At 48.5% G+C, this 12,069-nt stretch overlaps 2 protein-coding genes and 1 long non-coding RNA gene across 5 annotated transcripts in view; 1 reads left to right on the top strand and 2 right to left on the bottom strand.

Moving 5' to 3' along the window:
• CHST3 (carbohydrate sulfotransferase 3) overlaps positions 1-4,954 on the bottom strand; it is a 41,341-nt gene extending 36,387 nt beyond the window's left edge. For 2 of the 3 annotated variants that reach the window (XM_033434158.2, XM_004273151.3), the window contains exon 1: positions 192-3,799. The gene's annotated coding sequence lies outside the window, so the exon portion shown is untranslated. Of the gene's footprint in view, positions 1-191; positions 3,800-4,320 lie in introns of those variants that run through there. The other variant, XM_033434157.2, reaches the window with a different exon arrangement.
• The window catches only part of LOC101273634 (cadherin-23), a 198,519-nt gene that overhangs the window by 18,759 nt on the left and 167,691 nt on the right, over positions 1-12,069 (bottom strand). The gene's annotated exons all lie outside the window — the stretch shown is intronic.
• On the top strand, positions 3,993-11,431 carry LOC117202561 (uncharacterized). Its single transcript, XR_007471435.1, has 2 exons — positions 3,993-4,100; positions 5,317-11,431. It is a non-coding gene; the product is annotated as an uncharacterized LOC117202561 (long non-coding RNA).

The raw sequence follows: 12,069 nt of genomic DNA, 5'->3' as shown, positions 1-12,069 counted from the left end.
ATTAGTCCGGTTAGCCCTACACCGTAAATGGGGTTTTTAGGGTTTTAGGGTTTCTTCACATGGGAGCCCACTCTGGAGAAAATTAGCTTTGGCCCATCCGCTCTAAACTGATGTTTAAGATGTAAAGCTTCCTCAGATGCCACAAAATTGGAAAAAGCCCCAACATTCTCCATCAACAAAGTCAAACTCACCTCGAGCAGGGCCGAGGCAGGGAGACTTCCTCAGATGGAGCAGGGCTGTGCTGCAACCCCTAGCTGTCTCTTCTCCCACATTCTCCTCTTGTCCCCAGCCACCAGTATGCCAGCTTCCCAGTGTCCCGGACAGCCGGCGTTGGGTGTGTGGCGTTGGGTGTGTTCCCCGACTTTTGAGGCTCCCTGAGTCAAGGAGGAGGGGCTGGATGGGGAGGATGCAGGAAGGAGGGAGCGGGTAAGGCAGCCGGTGAGCCAGGTGTGAGCACAGAGGCCAAAACAGAGTTTCCCAGGCTAGCTGTTTACTTGTGGCATTCAGGAGAGGCTGAGCTGGGAATTGGCTTATTTATTTTACACGCTTTTCCTCCAAATCCTTTTCAGAGAGCCCTCTGGAATCCCAGTGATAAATTTCCCAGAGTCTGAAACAACCCAGCACACAGCCATCTCTGTGGGGCAGGGGGGTAAGGGGAGGCATGGGGGGAGGGTAGAGGCATAGAGAGGGAGTGATGGGCTGCTAGAGACCTTAAGTTACTGGTGGTCAGGGGCTCCCGTGGCCTGCATGCCCCTCCTTCCAAGTTTGCAGAGGGGGGGATCTGCAGGAGAACCAGCCTGATTTAGGTTGATGAAGACGTAGGCTGAGACCTTCAAGCACAGAACAAACTGTCCAGCCTGCCAGAGGCCACCCCACACCCAGACGTGGAATCTACATGCTCAGGGCAGGACAAGCAGTGTTCTTCCACCTGTTTAAGCAAAGGGGACAAGCATTTCTGTTTAAGGAATGAAAAGGAGAGCTGTTTTCCTTTCCTCCTGCGTGACTTCATGAAGGGCAGAGGCCTCTCTGAGTGTTTCCTCACGGCAGATTCCCTTGGCTCCCCGCTTTACCACTTCCCAGCAGAGGCACTCACAGCCCCTCCCTGGTGTTCACCCATCATCTGACAATGTTCCTAAGTACCTCCGCGTGTCACGCACTAGGACAGAGCCAGGGGTACAAAGATTAATAGCCCCCGCCCCTCGGATGGGGCAGCTTCTCCCCACACCCAGTCTCCTAACTGCCATCCTGGACAGCGAGTCCACACCACAGTGAAGCGGGGAGAGGGCGCCCGTATCTTTGCAGGTCAGCACTGCGCACGCTCCGGCACTCACCCAGGTGGGCTCGCTGTGGAAGGTGGGCAGGGCCAGCTGGGCAGTGCTTATCTTCTGCTCCTTGTTTAAGGTTGCCAGCTTTCCCCATGCCGTGAACACCTGTACCAGAGGATCTGGGGGTAGAGATGCGGGTGGGCAGAGCTGTGAGGATTCTGCCCCAACGGGGGTAACCCCCTCTCAGCCTTGGGGCTGGGGAGATAGAATACCAACCAGGCAGAAAACACAGCTGCCCCTAAGTGCCTGCAGGGAGTCCTGAAGGCAGCATGGCTTGCACTTCCTCCTTAGCTTTGTGACCTTGGGCTGCCACTGCACCTCTCTGAGCCTCATTTCCTCATCAGCAAATCGGGAATGAGAACCACTGTCCCTCTGTGGGGCCTGTGTGAGAAAGCATAAGCTGGGGACCCGGTGAGTCATGTGGTTATCGCAGCCCCTGGTTGCCCCAGCTCTCCCCATCCATCCCTCCTGAGGACCAGACACCACCACGGAGTCTAGCTCTCCTGGGCATGTGGTGGGTGGTGGGAAGGACAGCCGTGACACGCCCCTTCATATTCAGGTGAGGGCTGATTTCCCTGTGTGATAGATGTCTCCCCTGGCAAGGGCCGAAAGGGAAAGGAACATAGTCACCCATGTGAGGACGTTTACCTGGCAATTCCTTCCAAACCCAAACCTGCGACTTGTATAGTCACGAGTGGTAGCTTTGTCCCCATTTCTCACATAAGCAGTGAATCTGCTCTCGCCGGAATTACTCCAACATCTCCCTGCAGTCACTCCCAAACCCCCATCGTTTCCTGACTCCAAATCCACACGGAAGGCTCTAGCAGCCTGGTGCCACCCAGCCTTCGATTTCCATGACCCATGGTGTAACCCAGGCTAGGCAGAGTGTGTGTAAAAAGAGGACTGTAGTCAGGGGCCCCAGGACCCAGTAAGTGCATCAGCGTTGCTTCCTTGTTGCTATGGAGAACCAGTTAGGGACCTTAGAGACAGCTGGGCATGGTGGAAACAGCATGGGTTCCAGAGTCAGACTGTCCAGTTTCAAATCCTGGCTTTGTCCCTCACCAGCTGTGTGACCCCCCAAAAATTACTTAACCTTTCTGAACCTCAGTCTCCTAATCTGTAAAATGGTGACAAAACGCTAACTTCATAGGGATATGAGGTCTTGATGAGATAACGTAGAGCTCTTGATTCACAGAAGACATAAATAAGGTGGAAAGGTGATATTGGGAAGGGATTGGCTGCAGTGTTCCACCTGAAATTGGGGGTGGCCAAGCCCAGATCACTCTCGCGCTCATCTGGGGCCACAATCCTGGGTGCTGCCTACACACTTTGCTAATTTCAGGATTCAGACCACTTAGAAGCTTCACATGCACACCAAACCTAGTCACAAAGGGCCAGGGGTGGGGTGGGGGAATGACACATTTCTTTGTGATTACATGGCCAAGTTGCACCACATCCTGGCATGTTCCCAATTCCATGAAGGTAGGGAATCATTCTCAGGACTGCTTGCAATCCCAGTTCCAGGAACACGAGATGTTTCCACTCCTCTGGGAAGCTCATGCCAGCTGGTGCAGAGGAACCCACCCAATACTCAGTACAGGGACTGTGATTGCCCCTCTACCTGCTGCCACCACAGAGCCAAGCCACTGCTGGAGGACACAGCTCCTAGACCCTTCATGAGACCCATCTCCTTCCAGGCCAGTAGGAGCCAGGAAGAACACTCCACGACACTCCCAGCTTAGCCAGATGCAAAAATGGAGACTTTCTTACTGCCCCTCTTAGGGAAGCAGAGGCCAATGCTAAGACTCAAGTCCCCAATGCCAGCCCACAGCGCACAACAGAACCTGCTGCTTGGGCTAAACAGATCAGGCAGGGCTCCCTGGAACCACTCAGGGCCCCCTTCTCTGCAGATAGACCAATTCCAACCTAGCCGAGGCCACCTGGCTTGGCTCATAGAGTGTCCTTAACATATATGAATTATTGGTGTCATCATTCATCAAACAACTGTTTATCGAGTACCAACAATGCTAGGCACTGTACTAGGTCCAGGACAACCTTTGAAACATCCTGGAGCCCCGGACACCAAGGGCATCCGAAAACAGACACAACTTCAGGTGCAATGAAAATAAATATGGCTTCAGGACTGCCCTGCTTTCTCCATGACCTTGGAGTGTTAAACATCCCCTACCACGTTTTACATATACACACCCAGGGCTGGAATCTCCTCAGCCCACCCCCCCTGGAAGTCTCTCTGAGGAAGCACATCCGCTAGGGGGAAGGGTCTGTGCTTCCCTCGCAGGCCCTGTCACTGCCACCACCCAGCTGTCCAGGGCAGCACCGCCTGCCAGCCTTTTCTACTCTGCTCACAGACCCTAACACGCCTGGTCTGAGTTTATGAGTCACTCCCTCCTTTCTCCCGGCCTCGCCTCCGGAAGGGCTGCGCACACCCAGACACATCACCCAGACACCGAGTTTCCACGCCAAACTCGCTCCTGATGAACCCGGAGAGCTGACTGAAATGTCTGATTTCCCCTCCCCACTTCTCAGCCTCGAGGTCCCGGCCACGACTTTTCAAAGACAAGGCAGCCCCTCTCCTGCCCGTCTCGCTTTGGGGACACCTCACTGTGGGGCTGCAGGGGCAGCAGACAAAGACAGTGGATTTATTTGAGGCTGGAGGATATGCTTGGTCTAAAGATCCGAACGCCCGCACTTCCGGAATTGCACGGTTCGGTCTGAAGCGTGTGCGTGTGTCTGTGGCTCGATGGGTGATGAGCTGTGCGTATGTGGCAGTTGTGAATCTGGGTGCAGTGGGTCTGGAGGTGTGGGTGCCTGCGCTGAGCTTTCCCCGCTCCGAGAACTCCCTCTCCCACCTTCGGTTTCGCCCCCTCTCCCTCCAAAGTTTGGCGCGCGCGCCCGATCGGGGATGGTGGGGTGCGCACCGCTGGGCCATCTCCCGGGCCCAGAGGCGGTTCCGGGATGCCGGTGCCCTACTTACCCCGCCACCGAGCCTCCTCCAGCGGGGGCGGATCCGACTTTCCGAGGCAGGGGTCCGGCGCGGGCAGCATCCGCCCGCAACTTTGCCCTCCTCTTGGCAGGACCAGGCAGAAGCGGCTTCGGCCGGGGACGGCGGCGGGGAGGGAAGGAGGCTCGGCCCCGCGGGTTCGCACGGTGGGCGGGAAGCGGCGCCAGGAGGGCGCCGTCCTGCGCAGCGAGCGAGCGGTCCTGCCTGGCGCCTTCCCCGTTCGGCCCGAGTCCGCGAGCGGCCGGCAGTGGCGGCGGATTCCTGAACTGCGTCCAAGGCGCCCGGGGAGCCCTCCTCCTCCTCCTTTTCTCCCTCACCCCACCCAGCTCCCACCCCTGCGCCCCCGGCAACTTGGGAACCGCTGGCGAAGTTGCCGCAGCTCGGGCTGCGCGACGGGCCTCCGGGTGGAAGCAGGGAAGGAGAGGGAGGAGCTGAGGGGGAGCGGGCCGCCGTCGCCCCAGCCCCTGGGGAGCTGCGCGCTGCAGGACCCCTCTGTGGGCCTTTGTTCCCAGCGCTGCGCCTCCGCCCGCCTGTCCCCTGGGACTCTCTTGAAGCCACTGGGATTCCTACCCGCTTTCAGAGACGCTGAGAAGAGCTCCCCTCCTGGGTTGGGAGGGGCGAGGGAGGGTTGGAAGGGAGGTGGCCTGGAGATCCCCGTGCCTTCACTGTGCCAGAGCCCCTCAAGTCCTTCCGGCCTCCCATCCTATTGAAACGGAGTCTTTCTAAAACCTGAGTTCCCTTAGGAGTTTATGATTAATGTGTCTATCCAAAACTTTATTCCCTTTCTTGTCCCCTCTGACTTCAATCCTGTGCTAACTGAACACTAGTCAACCAGAGTCAGTTGACCAAAATTGCTGCTGTTGAGAACATGGTTAATGTACTAAGGTTGCTGGTGTGAATTACACTGTTAATGTACTAAAGTTGCTATTACAGATATCATTAATGTATAAACTCAGGTTGTTTCTCCAGGGCAAGATACGTTAACAGACCCCCTGAGGCCTGGACCACCTGGCCAGAGAATCCTAAACCAGAGACATCCTGAGTCCCGGAACCTGAATGTCACAGAAAGCACAATATAAGAACTCTAGTCAATATCTTGTAATAACCTATAATGGAAAAGAATCTGAAAAAGAATATATATGTGTATGTACATATATATACACATATATATGTATAACTGAATCACTTTGCTGTATACCTGAAACTAACACAATATTATAAATTAACTATACTTCAGTTTAAAGAGAGGTTAAAAAATGTCACGGAAATGTCCCAAGATGATTAATCCCAGCCTCTTTGTTCTTCCCCTTTATAAAACCCCCTCACTCAAAGAGCAAGTGGAGCGGATCTGAGGCGTGTCTCCCACTTCCTTGATGGGTGCCTTGCAAATAAACCCTGTACTTTACTTCACCACAACCTGCTGTAGTATATTGGCTATGCTGCTTGTTTGGCAAGCAGACCCGAGTTCGGTTCAATAACAATTTTGTCCACCATGAAGAGACCATCAACTGGAACTGTTTTTGTAAAAGGGAAGGAAAATGACATGAAATTCTTTGTGTGTAGGCTTTTATGCTAGTGTATCAAAGTTAGCCTTTTGGAATTGGTTTGTCTTTTATCTGTGTGTGTGTGTGTGTGTTTGTGCGTGTGTATTTGTGCTAAAGAAGGTACACTATTTTACTTGGTGGACATTAAACATTAAACAAAAGTTCAGTTCCTAAAAATAGCCCTTTAGGATGCATCCTACAAAATTGGACCACCTTTTGTTCTGGTACCATGACTAAAGCCAAAAAGATGATTTTTTCTTTTTTTTTTTGGTAACACTGTGTAACCACAGTATTCTTTAGACTCTGGAGAAAAATGCCCAAGATTAGGCTCATTTGATAATCCATAACTAGTTTTGCCAGCTTGATAAAACATCTTTTCAGAATTCTGACCCTAAGAGAGCAGGTTCTAGGAGGAGCTTGCTTTTCTCTCCCTGTACCTTGAGCTGTAAATGTTCTACCAGGGCTCTCAGGAACTCCTGTCTTATCTAGGCATCTCCAATTCCTGAGACTGAGAGGAAAAATGGGGGGGGTGGAGGGAAGAGGCCTTTTTAAACTTAACTTATTCCAACTGTTATTTATAAACTAGTGAGTTTTATATTGTAATACCTGATTCATGACTAAGTTAAAATGAAGCTATGAGGTCTCTAGTTGTATCTGCCTATATGTCTGTGTGTACATTATACATATGATATGTCTCAACTTCCAGACCTTATTAACAAAATTAATTTCTTGCGACTTCCCTGGTGGCTCAGTGGTTAAGAATCCGCCTGCCAATGCGGGGGACATGGGTTCGAGCCCTTGTCCGGGAAGATCCCACATGCTGTAGAGCATCTAAGAACGTGTGCCACAACTACTGAGCCTGTGCTCTAGAGCCCACAAGCCATAACTACTGAAGCCCATGCAACTAGAGCCTGTGCTCTGCAACAAGAGAAGCCACCACGATGAGAAGCCCGTGCACTGCAACAAAGAGTAGCCCCCACTTGCTGCAACTAGAGAAAGCCCGCACAGCAGCGAAGGCCCAACGCAGTCAAAAATAAATAAATTAATTTAAAAAAATTATTAAAAAGGAATATACAAGAAACTAAACCAAAGAAATTTCAGGTTTATGTGAACTGGGAAATATTCAGTATTAAATTAACTTTGGGCATTAAAGTTCATTTTTGCTGGTTTCATCAGACATGTCCTTGGAGCCATCAACATTAAGTATGATATTTTTATTGTACCTAGGTTTACTGGAGGTTAAATAAGATCTTATTATATCTGTTGCAGAATTTGTCAGCAAGAAAAATAACTTGGTATGATGAAATTTTTTTTTTTTTTTTTTTTTTGCGCTACACGGGCCTCTCACTGCTGCGGCCTCTCCCGTTGTGGAGCACAGGTTCCAGACACGCAGGCCCAGCGGCCATGGCTCACAGGCCCAGCTGCTCCGCGGCATGTGGGATCTTCCCGGACCGGGGCACGAACCCGTGTCCCCTGCATCGGCAGGCAGACTCTCAACCACTGCACCACCAGGGAAGCCCGATGAAATTTTTTAAAGTAAATTAAATGTAAATGAGATAAGTTTTTTTTTTTAAAGGAGAACTCTTTAAGAATAATTATGTTTTATGACTGTCTACTTAAAAGTAGTTTCTTCAGATATTTGGTAACTTGAAACTTTAGAGTTTTGCTAAATTAAATGATGGAAGTTTATTGAATATTTTACAAGTTTGCTAATCTACAGAGTGCTAATGTAAAAAACAGTTCATAGTTGCTTATTTCTTAGTTTTCACTAGAAATTTAGGTTTTCAAGAGTTGAGAATTCTAATTAATATATTTAATTAAAACTAAAATTTAATAAGAAAACACCTTTGTATGCAAGGAAAAGAAGGTATAAGAAATGGAAATTCATTTTTTTAAGAGAGAGAAAGTAATTTGGTCCTAAAACTGGTTATTTCTAAATGGGAAAGAAAATATGGGACAAATTAATATGGGTATAGAAAGTTGTGGAAGCTTTGCAAGAGGGAAAGGTCTTTAGAAAGGAATTCTATGTGTAGTCAGGACTAACGAAGATTAGAATGAGTTTAATTGAGTAAATGAATTTTAATATTAAAGGTAAGATGGTGTAAAACCTGGGTTTTCTCTGTCTATGAAGAGAACAAAGTTTTTTTGGACTGTTGAGCTGCTTTTGATAACAGATTGTAAGTTTCTTTCCAAGCTTTTAAGTAATTTAAAATGTTCTGTATTTGCTTTTGAAATCTTTTATTGTCACTTTGGTTAAATGAATAAGTATTGTTGCCTATGGTCCTATCTGACCAAGCCCTATGGTCCTATCTGACCAGTGCCCTATGGTCCTATCTGACCAAGCGTGATACCTCCCGCGCCTGGTGCAGTGTCCTGCTGGGCAGAGCCACCTCTGGGGTACAAGGCTAGCGTGGGAAGGGACTTGGAATTGGAACACAAACAAAAAATCAAAACCCTCAACATCTGCACTTGGCACCTGTCATTCTCAACATCTGTAGATGAGAAATCCAAAGAGGATTGAGAATGACCCACGAGCAGGTCCTCACAGGTGCAAGAAGTCAGAGGACCTGTTCATTACCGAGGACCAGAGCGTCCAAAGCGTCAACCAGCTGCCAGCTAGAGGGGGCCTGGGCAAGGTACTGAAGGCTGTGAGATGAGACCTTGGTATCTCTTACAGCAGAAAAACCCAACTGGGTGCTTCCCTTCTGTTCTTAACAGCGACCTGCAATAGGGGACCAGGGATTTGGTGAGAATTGAGACCCCAGCTCACTTCCTGGGTAAGTTCCCGGAACCCCTCCCTCTGCAGCTGCAGCCACCCTGGTTGCTCTCGCCTCACATCACAGGGGCCCGGCCTCTGCCCCGGAGTCAGTCTGCAGGCTCTCCAACTTGTTTTTAGAGTCGGTATCTTGACACATGGGTTTCTCCAGACCCTATCCGCTCTTCTTAGAAGGGAGGGCCTCCATTTCAGTCTCACAAATCTGTCAAGAAGCTACCTTTAACTGCACCTGTTGGTCTTACAAGGGAGGCCTTCCTGCGGGACATACGGAATCTGGAATTTTATCGCCAGAACTTTGTGATGCCCCTCAGGGGATACAAAGGTGGAAACTTAGACCGTGTCACCACCAGATTGTAGAGAATGAGACTCTGTGCTACTGATGTTGGTCAGAGGTGGGGAGGGTGCACCTGAGTAGTCACTGAGGAATTCCTGTGTTCACCCAATGCTTGTTGAACACATATTGGATATGGGGGCCCATAGAGGTAAACAAGCCTAGTCTCACCTTCTGATTAGAGAAGACAGACCTATGTCTGAACAAGCACTAGTGAATCAGTGTGCTGTGTGAGGTGAGGCTAGGGCTGGGGATGGGGATAGGTGTCTCCAGAGCAAGACCACAGGCTTGCACAACTCCAGGGGCACCAGGCATGTGGAATGTGATGTGACTGTTGGCCCCTGGGACTGTGCAGTGCGGCAGCCTTATTCCTGGAGCTGAAGACCCCAGGCCTGGGCTTAAGAGATGAGCTGAAGTTCTGCAGATAGGAAAGAAGGTAGCAGTGAGCCATGGCTTTCTAAGTAAAGGGACCAGCAATTGAAAGAAACATAGGTGTAAAAGGGTATTCTCTCCTCAAGCATGCCAGCCACTACGTGGGCCTTCGGTGAGGGTATCTTGGGTGCAAATGAGAGGTAGAGAGTAAGGGTCCGATCCAGGACATTGAGAATTTTCATCCTAAAATAGTTTCCAGGCTCTACCTCTTCCCACAGTTGCTCTGCTAAGAGAATTGGTCTCAGGTTTTTGGTTTTTTTTTTTTTGGAAGAAAAAATTGAAAGAACTTTCCAGGCCAGAGGCAGAATTGCAAGATGGTTAAGAATGTGGGAGCCTGAGCACCATTTTAACCAAGTGATCCAAGTGATGAAATAAAAATTCACACTTTAAAGGCAAGACAAGAAAAATTTAAACAGAAAACTTTCTCTGTCCTTTGGCCTCCTCTCTCCCCTCTAGCACCTTTGTGCATCTCCATTATGTGTTAACTAGACCCTCCCCAATGGCAGAAATACCTGCTCAATCAGAAAGATAAATTTTTCTCCTTCTGACACCAGCCATGTAACTCCTTAGATGACACCATTCCTTTCTCAATCTTGTAAAGGGTCACGATGACCCACCACTCCCTTTGTCTGTGCAGATATCTTTGGTGAACTTTATATACAAAGCCAATATAACATTTCCATTAAAGATATCGATTGGTGCATAACAGACTGGTCAGACAACCTGGGGAGATACTGGGCTGCATCTAATGGAAGTTCTTAGCTTGAATACTTACTTATGACCTTATTAATGTTACTAGCTGTATTACTTCTATTCTGCCTATTTTACAAGATTATTATTCTCTCATTACCACATACGTGACAGCCTCTGATAAAAATAATGATGATGGGGGCTTCCCTGGTGGCGCAGTGGTTAAGAATCCGCCTGCCAATGCAGGGGATACGGGTTCAAGCCCTGGTCTGGGAAGATCCCACATGCCGCGGAGCAACTAAGCCCGTGCGCCACAACTACTGAGCCTACACTCTAGAGCCCGCAAGCCACAACTACTGAAGCCTGTGTGCCACAGCTACTGAAGCCCACGCGCCTAGAGCCCGTGCTCTGAAACAAGAGAAGCCACCGCAATGAGAAGCCCGCGCACCGCAACGAAGAGTAGCCCCCGCTCTCAGAAACTAGAGAAAACCCGCGTGCAGCAGCGAAGACCCAATGCAGCCAAAAATTAAATAAATGAATAAGTAAATACATTTATTTAAAAAAAAAATGATGTCTAGGCAACTTGAAACAGTTGAGCAAATATATAGTCCTCTAAGATCAATGATTGTAATACTGTAACTCTAGATATGGGAAGAAAGAAGAGGGTACCATTTTCTGGACCATAACAGACTAGTAAGACAGGGGATCTAGAGGCTTTTGGCTACTGTTAACAGGGCCTAGTCCTATAATAGCGTGTCGAGTGGCCTATCAACAAAATCTTCTCCTGACCTGAGAATGAGCATTCCTGAGGCCGCGGGACAAATCGGTCACGAAATGCCTCCCAAACCTTGGTCGAAATTAAGGCTGAAAGGAAGGGGATTGTGATACAAAGAATGTTGCCCACCATCCAGTTCTATGAGAATCAAGTTGTTAGCCACTGCATTCGCTGACTTACATACACCTTGAAATGGGTTCAGGGATCAGGATGAAGCACTTTGTGCTCTAGGAAAACTGACAGAACCGGCCCTCAGATAATTGGATATTTTCGGGAAAAATTTTATGAACTCAGCTTCTTGCATTTTCCCAGACTTAGAAAAGCACGAAAGCCATTAACTAAGATATCTGTTCATCTGAATAATAGTAACTTTCTACTGAGATGTGTGCTTGGTTGCATGTACCCCTTCACCAAACTCACATATATACTAGCCTCCCCGCTTACCTCTTTGGAACAGTTCTCAGAGCTGTCTGAAGGACTGTCTCCCAGATTATAATCCCCAGGTTGGCTCAATTAAAATTTTCCATTTCTTTCTTGGATTGACTATTGACTAATTTTTTTATCGACATTGACACAAGCTGAGGTCACAAACGATGGGACACACTGACATCACGTGCCTCCTGTCGTGATGTGCTGGGATGGACACAATGTATGAATTATTCCTGCCAAAAAAAGAAAAAATTCACCTCAGTCTAATCATGAGGAAACATCAAACAAACCCAAACTGAGGGACATCTACAAAACAGTTAGCCTGTAATATTTAAAATGTCAAATGACACGAAAGACAAAGGAAGAGGCTAAGAAACCATTCCGGGTTGGAAGAGATTAAAGAGGCATGAGCACTGTGGCAGGCATGCTTCTAAGATGGTCCCCAATTACACCCCCTCTTTGATGTCATCACCTCTCCTTGAGTGTGCCTGGACCTGGTGACTTGCTGCTTCTTTTTTTTTTTTATTGAAGTATAGTTGATTTACAATATTGTATTAGTTTCAGGTATACAGCAAAGTGATTCAGTTATTTTTTTTCAGACTCTTTTCCATTATAGGTTATTACAAGATACTGAATATAGTTCCCTGTGCTATATAGTAAATCCTTGTTGTTTATCTATTTTATATATAGTGGTATATATCTGTTAATTCCATGCTCCTAACTTATCCCTCCCCCATGCCTTTCC

This window comes from Orcinus orca, chromosome 14 (assembly GCF_937001465.1).
Source record: "Orcinus orca chromosome 14, mOrcOrc1.1, whole genome shotgun sequence".
Lineage (NCBI taxonomy): Eukaryota > Metazoa > Chordata > Mammalia > Artiodactyla > Delphinidae > Orcinus > Orcinus orca.
Note: the sequence above shows the minus strand (reverse complement) of the source record. Positions and strands in the feature narration are given on the sequence as shown.